At 43.9% G+C, this 14425-nt stretch overlaps 1 protein-coding gene across 1 annotated transcript in view; it reads right to left on the bottom strand.

Moving 5' to 3' along the window:
- The window catches only part of IL1RAPL2 (interleukin 1 receptor accessory protein like 2), a 397669-nt gene that overhangs the window by 360912 nt on the left and 22332 nt on the right, over positions 1 to 14425 (bottom strand). The window contains exons 6-8 of the mRNA XM_068697284.1: positions 9177 to 9256; positions 8601 to 8753; positions 4287 to 4387 (exon numbers count right to left, since the gene is read on the bottom strand). The gene's annotated coding sequence lies outside the window, so the exon portion shown is untranslated. The remainder of the gene's footprint in view (positions 1 to 4286; positions 4388 to 8600; positions 8754 to 9176; positions 9257 to 14425) is intronic.

Here is a 14425-nt window from a genome sequence, read left to right as displayed (position 1 = left end):
AACGTGCCTGGGACGATTCAACACAAGACGAACGATGCCAGGAGAAAGCCCACCCAGCCCAGCCCCACGAAGGGCTCCGGCAGCAACGTGCCCCCCGCAGCGAGTCCATCTGCCCCTACCTGCACACCCGTGCTCCCAGCACTGCGGGCACTGCTCGGCAGTAGCTGAGCAGGGAGGGATCTGGCCCTCTACATGCAGACTGAAGCACGTGTTTAACAGCTTTTCTGAAGCGAGATGCTGATGCATTTAAGGAGAGAAAAAGAGCATTTTTTATTTTCTATTATCCTGACAGAAGCAGGTGCCTGAATAACGCTTTCCCAGTAGGTGGAAACTGTAGAAGGTTTTTTTTTTCCATCCTAGGAAAACAGTCAACAGCCTTTCAGTAACACAGAAATCAGCCCAACAGAAGCGATTGTGTCAGGTTACCCTACAAGGAGCATTTCAGCTGTATTATCCAGAGAGGAACATCTGTACAATATCTGCCTGCCAGGAAAAAGTCTCTACTGCATTTTCCCAAAAGGAACTTTTTTTTACAACCTTTTGCTGACAGAGAAGTAGTAATTATCCACATAGGAGCATACCATTAGAGTTCCCTTGACAAAGATTTATTTATTTATATGTATCTGCCCTGGAAGAAAAAACAGAATGAATGAAGTGCTGGTAGATCTCTTTGCTAATAGAGCTGCAAAGGGGATAGAAGAAGTCACAGTGCAAACAGAGCCCCTGAAAGGACAGCTATCACAGCAAAGCAAACATGAAGGCACAAGAGGGACACTGCCAGGTACTTGGCAGACCCAGCCAAGGATGTGTGTGCTGCATGACTGCTACACACCACGAAGGGCGACCCACTGATAGTGTGTGCCTGTGACTGCCTCACGTTTAGCCGTGCTGGGCCTCCTTTGCCAGCCAGGATCCTTGTGGGAGAGCACAAAGGCTAGAGGAAAGGAACAAGAGAGAGCCTTGCAAAGTTATCTTCCTAACCCTGCCATGGCATTCTTCCCACTAATCTCCCTTTCAAGTGATCTTAAGAAGCTGACAGAGAGAGGACACATGATGCCAGAAACTACACAAAGAAACACAGCTTAACATGCTCATTAGACTGAAAAGAGGAAGATGTCGCAGCTAATCACAAAGCTACCACCATGGTAAGAAGAAAAGAAATGCTGATTTTTAAAATGCTTTTTCATTTTCTTGTCTTGAATTGTCATACAAGCCACACTATGGGAATCCAGACCTCTAGTCCCATAGCTCTTTTATAAAACAACAGCGTTAGTGTTGGAGGTTCCCGTTAAACGAGCACGACTCCTCATCTGGTCAGCAGCTTCCCCATATATGGCTGCTTCTCCTGTTGGATGTACTTACTGGTCAGTGACTGGTTAGGTAGGAGAGTAATTTTTACCATTATTGTGTCTTCATGGGCCTCAGATGAAAGGATTAAAGCCAGCTACTGCCAAGGCCTGAAGCAGAGAAGCCAGCATAGGAAGGTCTCTCCCTGTACAGAGGTGCCAGACGTTGTCTTCCTGCCTGTGTAATGTGCTGTCTTGTCTGTGCTTTCATTCTCTGTACTCTGAGAGATAATTCACTCACACTTCATTGGTTTAAACGAAGTGATCAACATCTCTCTGGTTCTGGTGTTGGGGAGCAAAACAGGACATCTGCAACTCCAGTGAGTGAGGACTGCTGGTATGCAGCCCTGAGCCCTGATTCTGGCACCTTTACTGAGCGCTGCCTTCTCAGGACACCATCCCCTGATGGGAGTGTTTCCTAAATAACGGCTGTAGAATCAGGCTCAAAATTTCCATACAAACACGATCGTAGCACTCGGCAGAATAACGTCTTATGGCTCCACTGGGTTATTTATATCTTTGATTCCTGCTAACATTCTTGTCAAATGAGTATAGATTTATTATTTTAATTATCTCAAGCTTGTAGAGATTTGAACATCTGTTATAGGTATTCAATAAGTATTAGAACAGCAATCAATTTTCCCTTAAGCAGGGGAGTGATTCATGGTGCTCTGGGAGTAGATAAACTCGCTATAGTTGATACCAGAAAGATACTTTGAAAGAAAGCAGGAGGCCCTTTTAATTAGCTTCTAATTAATTCTGTTTAGGAAGTCTAGATGAAACATAACATTTAGGAACACTAAAAGTCATTTAATTACAGGATTTGGTGCGTTATCCTCAGATCTCTCATTGCCAAGGTAGCGGTGTTCTCTGTGCTGTTTCCCAGCAGGACAGTGTTTATGGATTATCTATACAGCTTTGTTCAACATCCTTTGTCCCACACGGCTTTCAGGCTTGTATAATAGATTTATCAGTTAGCAGTGATGGACCATCGGAAGAATTCAGCCCGGAGCTTTGCTTGATGCCATCTGAATCCCCCCTGGGCTCTATTTAATGCCAGTAAAAATCAAAAAGGAGGAGACTTCCAGGTTTGCCTTGGCACACAGGGCACCATTAAAGCAGCACGCCTGGTGGAGAGCACAGACAGATCCTGGAATACCAGCCTCTGTCTTGCATCTGTCCTGAGGTGGATTACAGAACAAATGCACATCTCTAGAGTTACAGACATGCCCGTGCACACCTACGGGGCTCTGTGCTCTGAGTAACTTCTCTCACGTCGGGACAGGACAGCAGGGCTTCAGAGCAGCACAGCGCAGGAGGATAGCTGGAGGGCAGGTCTCTACCCAGACCTACGTTCCCCCTTAGCTCAGCCACCTGCCCTTGGAGCTGCTCAGCTCGGGGCAGCCCAGGTGCACACACTCCCACAGCATCTTGAACATCTCCCCCATTCCCAGCTATTCCCCACAGCACTATTTCCACAGACCTGTCCCAAACGCAATGTGCAACAAACCCCTATGAAGAAACCTGCTGCGCTGCACACTGCCAGCACAGCAAAGATATGGTTAAACAGACGGAGGCACGTTATAAGATGTTCCTCTTACAATATTTTGAGCCACTGCCCTGGAAAGGAAAGAGAATAGGTCTTTGAAGGTAGCAGGGCTTCGTTTCATGCAGAACAATGAAGTGGCACAACAATAATAGATGCTTACCCATTCTCCCCCAGCATGTCCTTGAAGATTTTTAAAAGATTAAAGAAGTGGAAGTTGAGCAAGTTCAAAAAGTGAAGAATGCATTAAAGACTGAAAGGATAATAATGGTCCTTTTTACCAAGTTTTGTATGAGAAAGAGTCCTGCCTCGGTATGAAATCTAAAGAGAGAGAGAGAGAGAAAATCCTGCAATCATTACAATAAAACCTTGTCCTCATGGAATGGTACATGGGAAAATTAAGTTTTAAATTTGGGAAATAAAGGAATTTCTTCTAATTGCCCTAGATTTCAATTCCATCAGACCAAAGACATGAGTGACCTAACATACAGAGGAAATGAATGGTTCTTTTACACCAGTCCTTGATGTTGCCTACCTGGAGGAGGCAGCACCTCAGCACAGCAGTTTTACCTCTGCAGAGCCAAATCTGACTCCAGGCTCCAAAAAATGGAAACCCATGTTTGTATCTGCCAGCTGAGGAGCTAACAAAAAGATAGTCATTATTTCACTTACTGTGGGCAGACTCAAATGATTTTTCATGAGATTTATGCTAGGAAGGAGGAGAAACTTGCAGATAAGCATACATCCTATGGAAAGGAGGCAGCAGGAAAATGAAAAACAGAGCTGTTTATGGGAGAAACGGATGAATGGAGCATTGAGGCTCATCAAGTTAATGAGACAGAGCCAGATGCTAGAAAGAGAAGGGTTTTACTAGGTTGTTTGAAAGATGCAGTGAGCAAAAATAAATACCATAGATCTGATTGTTGCCCTCCAACAGAAACCAGACAGCTTTTAGCTCAAATTATGCCCAAAGGCAGCAGTAGGAATATCGTTCTCTCCTGTACAATAGATTTAATCGGTTCCTAAATCTCAAAGTCAACCCCTCATGCACTCACCAGACAAAGCCAATATTTCTAGGAATGAAAACACAGATGCAAAAACAAAGGGCAGCTACCCATCTTAATAAATCCCCCATCAGCTCCAAGAAATCTTTGGCTAAGTATTGAACAGATGCAAATTAAAACAGCGGATTTGTCAATTCATATAAATTTAAAACTGGATGTAAAACCCAAATCTGTTCATTGCATGGTTACTGATACAATGGAAGGCCTTTTTAAGTGCCAGATTCAAATTCCCACCAAATCAGTGACAATCCCATGGGTCTCCGAGACCTTGGATGAAACCAGCAGTACTACAGTACTCAGAGAAGGGTGAAGAAAAAGCTTGTTTCCTACCATTCTTGAGATACAATCCATAGCTGTAGCTAGAACTCTGTGTGTTGCTTGTGTCAAATTTTCCTTAGGTTTCCCAAATAAGCAGATTGCTAGAATTTGTTCTGGAAGAAAAAGTATAGCTCTGATGAAAAAAAAATATAAAACAAAAGACACATTTTCAGTGCTGGCAGCAAGAGAGAGAACCAAAATTTCAATTTCTTGTAAATTCCACTGTTATTTTTTCTGATAATGTGTGATGGTCTGGGCACAGGAGCACAGAACCTTCATTTTTAAAAACTGCTGAGCTTGCAGGACCAGCAGTTTTAAAAAATATTACTGGACTGAACAAACGTAACAGTGCTCATTGAGGAAAAAAAAAAAAGAAAAAAAAAGTGGGAACAGTGGTATCATTTTTATATTGCCTTTAAAAAAAAAAAGATGAAAAGAGGGTGATCAGGAGGCAATGAGCATGGATTCACCAAGCATGGCTTAACCAATCTGGTAGCATTCTCTGATGGAATGACTGGCTGTAGATGATGGGAGAGCAGTGGATGTTGCCTACGTTGGTTTCAGCAAAGCTTTGGGGGCTGACCTGCTGAAGAGCAGCCCTATGGAGAAGGATCTGGGAGCCCTGGTGGACAAGAAGTTAACCACGAGCCAGCAACGTGCCCTTGTGGCCAAGCAGGCCAATGGGACCCTGGGCTGCACTTGGAGGAGTGCTGCCAGCAGGTCGAGGGAGGGGATCCTGCCCCTCTGCTCAGCCCTGGGGAGGCCACACCTGGAGCACTGCATCTAGTTCTGGGACCCCAGAGGTCCCTTCCATCCTCAACCACTCCGTGACTCTGGAACTGCACACAGTTATTTTCTTTTTGACCTTTTTTCTCAACCAAAACGAATTCTTCCAATTCAGGATCATAACATTTAGCGAAAAAAAGAATCCAAAATTACTAAAGGCAAAAAACAAATTTTATACTTAGCTGTCCATGTTATAGCAATTTCCATAGTAATTATGTTATGCACATCATCTAACACCTTGTCTAGAGTGAATTCTCTACTTCATTTTAGTACCACCACAGAAACATATATTTAAGAAGATATAAGAAGAAAAGAATTGCCTTGGGGAGTCACACTTGCTACCGTGTTCTAAATTCTAAAACAATACTTCTAAGAAAACGGATTTTGTTTTTATGAGCAACATAAATTAATTGAGAACAGGAAGCAAAATATGACTTTTTTTTTATCAGTCTCACTTCCTAAGAAGAGGCATGCACTGCTTGTGCCCTCTGTCTGCCAGCACCTAGGAATTACTGAACTTGGTGACCAGTTTGATTTAAATTCAGCAAAAAGTGAGATGTTCAAAAGTTATTAAGTTCCTACAAGTTTGGCAAGAGTGAATGCACATAGGACACGGAGTCTTACTAAGGCAAACAAAGAAGCTAGGAAAGCACTGCAAACTTAACTTAAAAAGAGAAGATAATACATTTAGGGAAGATAAATTCCTCTTCCTATCCTATGCAGATCTCTATCATCCAACGTAATTCAGATAAGACAACAGTCAACCCTACAAAAAAATTGTTTCCTAGAGTCATCTTGGCACCTGGTAAAGAATACAGAGAATGCAGGCTAACAATGGTTCATGCTCTCAAGTTTATAAGCTATGGCAATGATTTATTTCATACACTGCCATCAGCCTTTGTCTTTCCCTGTACACAGGCTAAATATGTGTGGCTTCCACTTTGCTTTTTGGTGGTGTGTTCTTGAATTAACCATCATTGGTTAATCATTTTGGACAGCAATTCCAAACAGCAATGCCCATGTGGGATGTGAAGAAGGATCCTGATGGTTTCCATAACAGCTGACTTTCCTTGGTGCCTCCCAAAGACTTGCTTGCAGTGTGATGGGGCTTTCAGTGGAGAAACCTTTCCCTGTTCTGCTTAACGAATGGGGCACTGAATCAACTAAGTTGTACTGAAATGCAAGCTAATTGGTAATGAATTAACTTTGTGATTTCTGATTTTGTGTAGCAACTCTTAATTTCTATGCCTTTTCACAGTTTTGTGAACACTTTCTCCAATTCTGGGCAAAATATCCTCAAAGTAAAAAAATGTGTAGCTTCGTGAGGAAACAAAGCTACTCAAAAGGCACAAAGACCTGAGTCCCCCTCACTATACGCTGCTGGAACAGCTATTTTATGTTATCGAGACATACTTTGATCCATTCCATACAGAACCATGCAGCCTCCTGACATTTAAATTATTAGCAGGAAGGACCTAAGGTGACATAACGCTCAGTCCTGCATTTTTAACAGATTTCCAGATCTTCCCATGATCTTACAAGGTACTGGAGCTGCGTAACGAATGCAAGATCAGGGAGCACTGGCTTAGTCTTTGGGATCTCAAATCACACTGTTCACAAGTAAATCTGAGCCTGCATGGCAGTGCCATGGGCTCAGCCTTTTGGCATGTGATAAAAGCATCCCTGGACTATTTCTGCTGATCACTTATTTGTTTTCCCAAGTCCTCTTTGCCTTCAATCTCTACTCTCTGAAAGAGAAAAGATAAAACATGCCTCTAAAGACTGGTGAGAAAGAATCACAGCTGTGAATCGCAAACAAGAAACATTTCCACTACGCACATAATGCATCTATATGCCGTGGTCATTCTATGTTCCTGCCTTTTGCCCTAAAAACAGGAAAAAGAACAGAAAACGGATTAGCAACCAAGATGTTTGTCTGAAATGTGGACACCCAATCCAAGTCCCTCATGGCAGGGACTCACGCCTGAACCCGCCACCTCCCAGCCACGTGTCACAAGTTTACTGACAGTTCACAGATGGACGTAGCTCTCTTGCAGAACCATACAGTGGCTTGAATAATCTTCCCCAAAAAGTGGCCGTAAAACATCTTAACACCCTTGCATATAAGCAAAGCAGGCTGACAAACCCAGAACGTGGTACCTGATGGCCTCCTGCATTCCTAAACTCCTTCCACTGGAAGCAGGGATGGGATCGATTGCTTTGTCACAACCCGTTGGAATATCAGAGTTGGACTCGTTCCCAAGCCAACATAACTCCAAATGACAAAACTGTAGTTCTTCAGCATCAGACACCATTACTGAAGCTAAGAAATCTGTCAATAAGAAGCAAAGCCCCAGTGTGCCTGGTGCTGTTCAGATACAGGGGACAGCATCTGCTGAGGGAAGTCAAAAATCACAACAGATAAAACAGACAAGAGCCACAAGGAGAAACAACAGGGTGGGGTACGCGACATCCTTTGAGCTGCAGCAGAGAAAGTGGCTGCAGAACCCAGGTGCCCTGGATCGCAGCCCCATGCTTACAGCACCACATCGCTATGCCAGGCACACAGATGCTGCACTTTTAAGCCTATCAGTCTTCATGTCAGGTGTTACCTCAACTAACACGAAGTAAAGCTGCTATGGTAATTTCTCCCAAATTCCTCTACGTTTCTTGGCCTTGCCAGTCTCATTAGGAAGCAACCCACGAGTGCTGGTCCAATGGGACCCTTCTGCTTGCTCCTCTTCTTAGGGTTTTTGCTTCATCTTATTTTACTGCATGTAAACAAACCTCACCAAATTACAGGTAAATATAAAAATACATGCACGTAGCGCTGCCTTGGAGGGTGTTACACCTCCCAGCCTTGGCCTATCCACCAAGGATTGCGCTAGATAATTTAATTTAGTTCCAAACAGTCCTCGCAGCAAAACATGACTTTGAAAAATCAGCCAGCATACTGTTGTCAGGAAGCTTACCTTAAGTAAATTCTACTATCAGGCTGCTTCCACAAGTCTTTGACAGCCAGCTGTGCATTAGAGGAAGGCAGCAGCTAGAGAAAATGGCTAAAATCGGAGAGGGAGGATAAGAGGAAAAACAGCAGGAAAAAAGAGATCACAGCTGAACATCCTACTTAGTTATAGGAGGCCTATAAACACTTTTAGATGCTCTCTGAAAGAACAGGTCAGTGGGAGGTTAGGGAGAGGAGGGAAACCCGAGGAAAGATCAGAAAGAACATGAAGGAGGGCTGTAATTTCTCCTAGAAGAGGAGCTCTGAATTCGATGGAGCTCCCAGGGCCAACACTACCCCCAGCAGAACTTTCTCCTTTCCCGTGGAGAACAGACAGGTTTGCAAAAGCTCCACAACCTTCAAAAATCATCTCATAATAAGGCACAACGCCTGCTGCACAGCCAAGAAAGCAAGAGTTAAGGTTGCCACAGTAACCTCCTTCTGAGATGTGACAGTAGGATTTTTCACCAGAGCCTGAAAGAGAAAGGGACCCAAATAACACAGACAAAAAGCAACGGGAAGCAAGTGCCTCACACCTCACAGCTTTCCTTGAGGGAGGAATCCAATTAGCCATGCAGTTCTTCAGTACTTGAGGGTCTTTGGAAAAGCCATGAGTATCTTCTGAGCAGACATAAGACACACCAAAGGCTTGGCTTCTTCCTCTCTTCACGGACCGTGCATGGCTGACCCTTTAAACGGGATATTTATGAATGACAGCACCTCACTCCATCCCTCTTGCTCTATAAATTCACTACACAATAAAAATAAACAGAAATCCAATCTAAATAACTCCTCTTCCCACACCCCTATTGCTTCCCTCTCACTCTTCTCTCAATCCTTTATGTTTTACGGACCCATTTCTCATGCACAAATGGGTGTGAGGCTGGCAAAGTGTGACTGGGATAGAAACACGCTCAGTTTCACCACGGGAGCCCCCAGCCTTCAGGAAGCCCTCAGAGACTGCACTAAGTTATTGAGGCCAACCTTTAAGCAAATTCAAAGACACATTTTCTGACAAAATACCATCACCATGCTTCACTACACAGAGACCCAACCGTGTGTCCCCCAGACCTCGCCATGCACAAGAGGGCTGGCAACAAACGAGAGCTTACGCTGAGGTCCCGCACATCCACACAGGCACCAGCACTTGAAGAAGCATTTCTGTTTTGGTATTCTAACAAATGTTCTTCCCCTAAAGAGCAGGAAAGACACATGGTGAGGAACTGGTGTAGAGCATATGGTGCTGAAATAGCAAGCTGATAAGCCTTTAACAGCTTTTGACAGTGGTAAAAGATCAATTATTGCACCATAAATATTAAAAAGTTCTTCCAGCCTTTTGTTGGAATGAAATGTATATATAAACATCAGTCGTTCCTCTTAATAGCAGCAAATTTCCCTCGGAATCTGAAAGTCATACAGCCCCTCAAAGTTAAATTAAACGCTCAATTGCTGTGTGTTTACATCTCCAGCTGCTAAAGAACAGGCCTGGCACTTGCAGCACAAATTCCTGAGGCCGCTGAGACTGCAGGCAATCTAAAACCAGCCCTCGACCCTCTGCTAAAACTAAAAGGGAAAATGGAACTGTCATTTTCTTTCCCTGCAATTACAAAGGTTTACAGCAAAAATAACCAAAGATGACTCTGGAGAGGATCAGGCAACAGTGGCTGATGTCCCAGAATGACCACTGTGCCAGCTGAGACGCATAACCATGATGGGTTTTATCCTCTCACTTTCTTCATCCACGAGGTTTCTGCCTTGGGGGGTAGCAGGCACGTACAGCCACACACAAACACTCTTACTGGCCTTGATTTTAATTATAGAGCAAATTGGCAGCTCCCAACAGTTCTCTGTAGAAAGTCACTGAGGTTAAACAATTATAATAGATGATTGCTACTAAGTTTAATACTATACACAATATTTTTATGACAATTTAATGACAGAACCACAAATAATGACCCTAGGGTCCAGTTCAAAGAAGCACTAAATGAAAATCGACACTGAGCTGTAGATCTTGGATATGGATCCAAAGCTAAAATGTTCTGCAATTGTTCATTTAGATCCTCTGTTGTTACTTACGGGTAACATACTCCAGTAGCACCTCAACTTCCTGCTTTGGAAAGCTTCCCACCTGGGCATCTGGGCATGCTCCTAGCTTTAAACGAGTGCTTGTCTCTGCTGGCTGCTCTAGGTAGGCTGTTAAAAACATTGGGCATTATTTGTATCAGTGGGATTATACGGTGATGGAGTGGTGGTCAGGGCTCATTTGTGCTCCAATGGACAGACGCTCGCTTGCAGTGTGAACAGACTCTTAAAACCAATGGAGAGAGGGTAAAAGGCTGCAAAAGGTAATGAAGTCATGACTTCCACTGCACTGCTGAAAAGCAAAGAGTAGTGTCCTTGCTCCCAGACCAGTGTATCATCTGCCAAGCCAAATTACCACTTTACTTCTTACACATTCCAAAGCCAGCCCATATTTGATTCCATATGATCCAGATTCCCAACATTTCCTGGGGCACGGCCCAGCATACACACAGCAAGACCACCTCGTGCACGGGTATTGTTTGGGTGGGACATTTCCATCCACATTAGTGCTCTGTATATAGCCATGAAAATGCTGTAAAGGCAAGTAGGCCAATTAAAAATACTGTATTAATAAAGAAAAAAGCATAGGTCAAACCCATCTTGGCACGGTGCGTAATTTCACATCAATATATACGATGTCACCTGTGTTACTGACCCATGCCTCTCCCATGTGGGAATCCTGTATCCTCTCCTGACCGTTCTAGCTGGAAAGATACACCTTGGCTTCACGTCTTGTCCCCTTTACATTTTCCATCCACGCCTCCCTACTTTACATTAACTGAACTTCTTCATCCTACCTCGTTTTCTGGCACACCCAAGGTGCAGTGCTGAGAGTGCTGGCCATTCCCAATCACCCTGATTGTCTTATCCCTTGCTTCAAACAAATAAGTTCACTTTCTCCTTTTCCACATCCCATTTGAAGTACAAATCATTGGATAGCACAAGCACAATAACTGTTACGGACTTTTGCATCTTATCACTTAATGGGAGCTTTGTCCACCAGTACTGAGTATTCTCCCTTTCTGTCTTAGCAATCCTACTTCTCGTAGCTGGAAATGCCACCCTGAAGTTGGATCCATCTGCTGCTCCTAAGCATCCTCAGCTCTGCAGCCTTCTGTTCGTACCCTCATGTCAGATCTGAGCCAAGGTTCAGATCTGTCCTAGCACTCTGCAATGACAGCAATATGTAGCATTTCTGAATATCTTCAGCTAAACCTGCTAAGAAAATTAGCCTGCGTGGAAAAGTCAGAGCACAAATGGTTAAAGACAAGACCACAGCAATTGGTAGCAGGTGAGGTAAGTTAAACAAAAAAGGAATTTTTAAAGCAAAGTTAAAGATCATAGCAATGCCCTTGGGAAGACAATGGCAAGAAAAAGCAGAACATACATCTTTCTTCTACATCCAAGACATGTAAGCTACACTATGTGCGTTAAATGACCCTTCCATTGCACAGGACACAGCAAGCACACCAGAGGGAACCCCAGCAGACTGACAGGGAGGTCATCAGAAGACAGTAAGTTCAACATGCTCCAACCTTCCCCATGAAGGAACTACTCACAGCTGGTTAGGTTCAGACAGCCCAAAGGTGGGAAGCATGGTTCTAGCTAGCTGTCAGAAAACCTGTCAGCAGCAACTGTGGCGTGTTGTAAAAGAAGCTTTCCACTTAGTTATCAAAGCAAGACATTGAATGTCACACCGGAGGAAGAAGAGAGGAGAAATCCCCTAATGCATTCAGAACAAAGAGAGAAGCAGCAGCAGCAAACACGGCTCTTGGTGTCTGTGAGGCTGCTTGGGGACAGACCCGGCTGGCCTGAAGTCTATCAGAGACTCTTAAGATGAATTCTCAATTCTTCAAAACCAGGCATTTTTTCAGTCATCTCTAACATTTACATAATTTAACAAAAAAGTTCATGCTTGCTTAACTCTGGATAATTTATTTCAACAGTTTGGCTCTGCCTCAATCCTAGGGATATTCTTTTTTTGTGGGGGACTTTTAAAGAGGATTTTATGCTCACAGAATATCCCAGACTGACAGCTCCAATAAATGAAGGTCCCAGTTGAGCAGGGTGCTGTGTCAGCTATGACAATGCGAGTGCCCTGCACCACCTCCCCTCTGTGTCCCAAGGTGAGCCACAACATCCAGCAGAGCAGCAGAGCACTGCTTCGCTCCTGGGAGCCAGGTCTCCAAAGCACGTGGCAGTCCCAAAGAAATCAAACAAAGACCAGTCACTGTGAGTCCACATCTCGACCAGCAGACTTGTAAAACAGCAACTTTTATCCCCAAAGCATCTCACAAGTTTTGATGCAAATCAGACAGATCCTGTGTTGATTAATCACTTGGTGTTAGCAACAATTAAGCCTTGACATAATTCAACTTCTTCCTTCACAGTTTAGCCAGTGTGGTGGGAAGGGAATACAACAGCTCACAGAGCGGGACAGAGTCAGGGCTCAGGGCTTACAAAACACTGAACTCCCAGCTTTAATGGAATACAGGAATTTACCAAACATCAAACTGAAAAGAGGAAGCAGATGATGACATGTTAGTCATGAATACACTTCAGTCTGCAGAATCCAACAGGTTTGGCGTGATGGACCAAGGAGACAGATACATTTTAGTTCAGGAACATTACTTTATCTTTTCCCAACTTCATTGAGTTTCATACCCTAAAACCATCACCCTTATTTCATATCACTTCACACTGTTACAATTTTCTTTTATACTCACTTTCTTTACCATTTTTGATACTTTCTTCATTACAATATCTTCTGCACATTGTTTCATATATGCAGCTCGCTCCTTATAAAACATGCTATAACCTGAGCCCCTCTGGATTTGTATTTGTTTTTATAGTTTTAAAGTGCCTGTTAGAAGATGTGCATTTCATCCATTAATTTCAATGTAAAGGAAAGGAAATAGGGAGCTCTAAATGAGCAAAATGCAAAGGCCTGAGAAGCTGATGGAAAGACCCAACGAAATTCTTCCAGAAGACAGGCAGACATGAGGAAAGAAAAGCCCTCTGACCATTCCCACTGTACCTACAGAAGCTAACTCCAAAATCTAAAGGAAAATGTGCACTTTGAAACTTACTTTAAAACTAGATCCATTTCCAATCCAACTTAGGAACAGAGAATTGCACTGCTGACCAAAAATGCCCGTCCGGTGCGCCATGCTCTTTTAACACAGCACTGCACAGCAGGAGGAGCAACTTCTCAGCCAGGTGAGCCATAAGAACAAGTGAAGGTCAATACCTTAAATCCCACCCAGAGAACTCTAGATGGCTCAGGGGCTATTAGTGCTGCACCAGCCCAGTAACATTGCTGCCTGTGCAGGTGCTAATCCAGGCTAGATGCTGGGGAATAGCTGGGACCTGGCTGCCAAGCATCAGTGCTCTGATCAGCACAAGGCCAACAACAGCGCCTCAGGAGCCCCACCCCGGACAAGAGAAACAAAGTGGGGGGCATTTTTGTTTGTTTGTTTGTTTTTTGTAGATTTGGGTGTCGGTTGTTTTATTTTGTTTAAACCTGACTGCAGCAAAAGTGTGCTCACTACGGTGCTTACTGCCGCAGCTGCCGCACCGCTACTGGCTCCAGTTTCTGGAACAAGGCAGGCTGCGCACCAAAAGCAGCCGCAGCATCTCCAGTGAATGAAAACACAAATGACAGCAAGGAGCACATCCCAAGGGCACGGCTGCAAACTCCTGCACAGATCGAGCAATGCCTGCTTAGCAAGAGCTGCAATAACTCCGCGCAGCAAACCATCAAGTCCCATGGCAAGTGTCCAGCGTGCACGGCAGGGCAGAGAGAGGTCTTGCTGTTTGTACTCCATCTCCCCACCGACCCAACTACATTGCAGGTTTATCTACATGGAGATCTAGCCAGCTAGCTCTTATACATCCTAACTTTGCACAGCGCCAGCCTCTGGCATTGGTTCAATCAAAGAGGAAACAGAGGTGAAACAATCGATCTTCTGGGGACTGGAAGCTGTCCTGTGCAGCTATGCAATTTCCTAGGAATCCTCAGTGCTGAAACTCAGTGTTGTTGGTTTTTGTTGCTGGAAAACACTACTTTGATCAAGACCTTTTATGTAACTTAATTGTGGTATAACTACTGGCTTCAGCATATTGGGGAAAAAAAGGACATATCCCCCTTTTTATTTGGAAAAATTAATTCTCCATTCTGTATCTCATTCAGTACTCCCAAAGTCATCACTTCCAGAACATGAGGCGACATACAGTAAAAAAGTTTTCACTACTGAAATATCTGCACTTCGGACCTTAA

The sequence above is a fragment of the Anas acuta genome, chromosome 13 (assembly GCF_963932015.1).
Source record: "Anas acuta chromosome 13, bAnaAcu1.1, whole genome shotgun sequence".
In the NCBI taxonomy this organism is placed as follows: domain Eukaryota; kingdom Metazoa; phylum Chordata; class Aves; order Anseriformes; family Anatidae; genus Anas; species Anas acuta.
The sequence above is the reverse complement of the archived record's forward strand: the minus strand, read 5'-3'. Positions and strand labels throughout refer to the sequence as shown.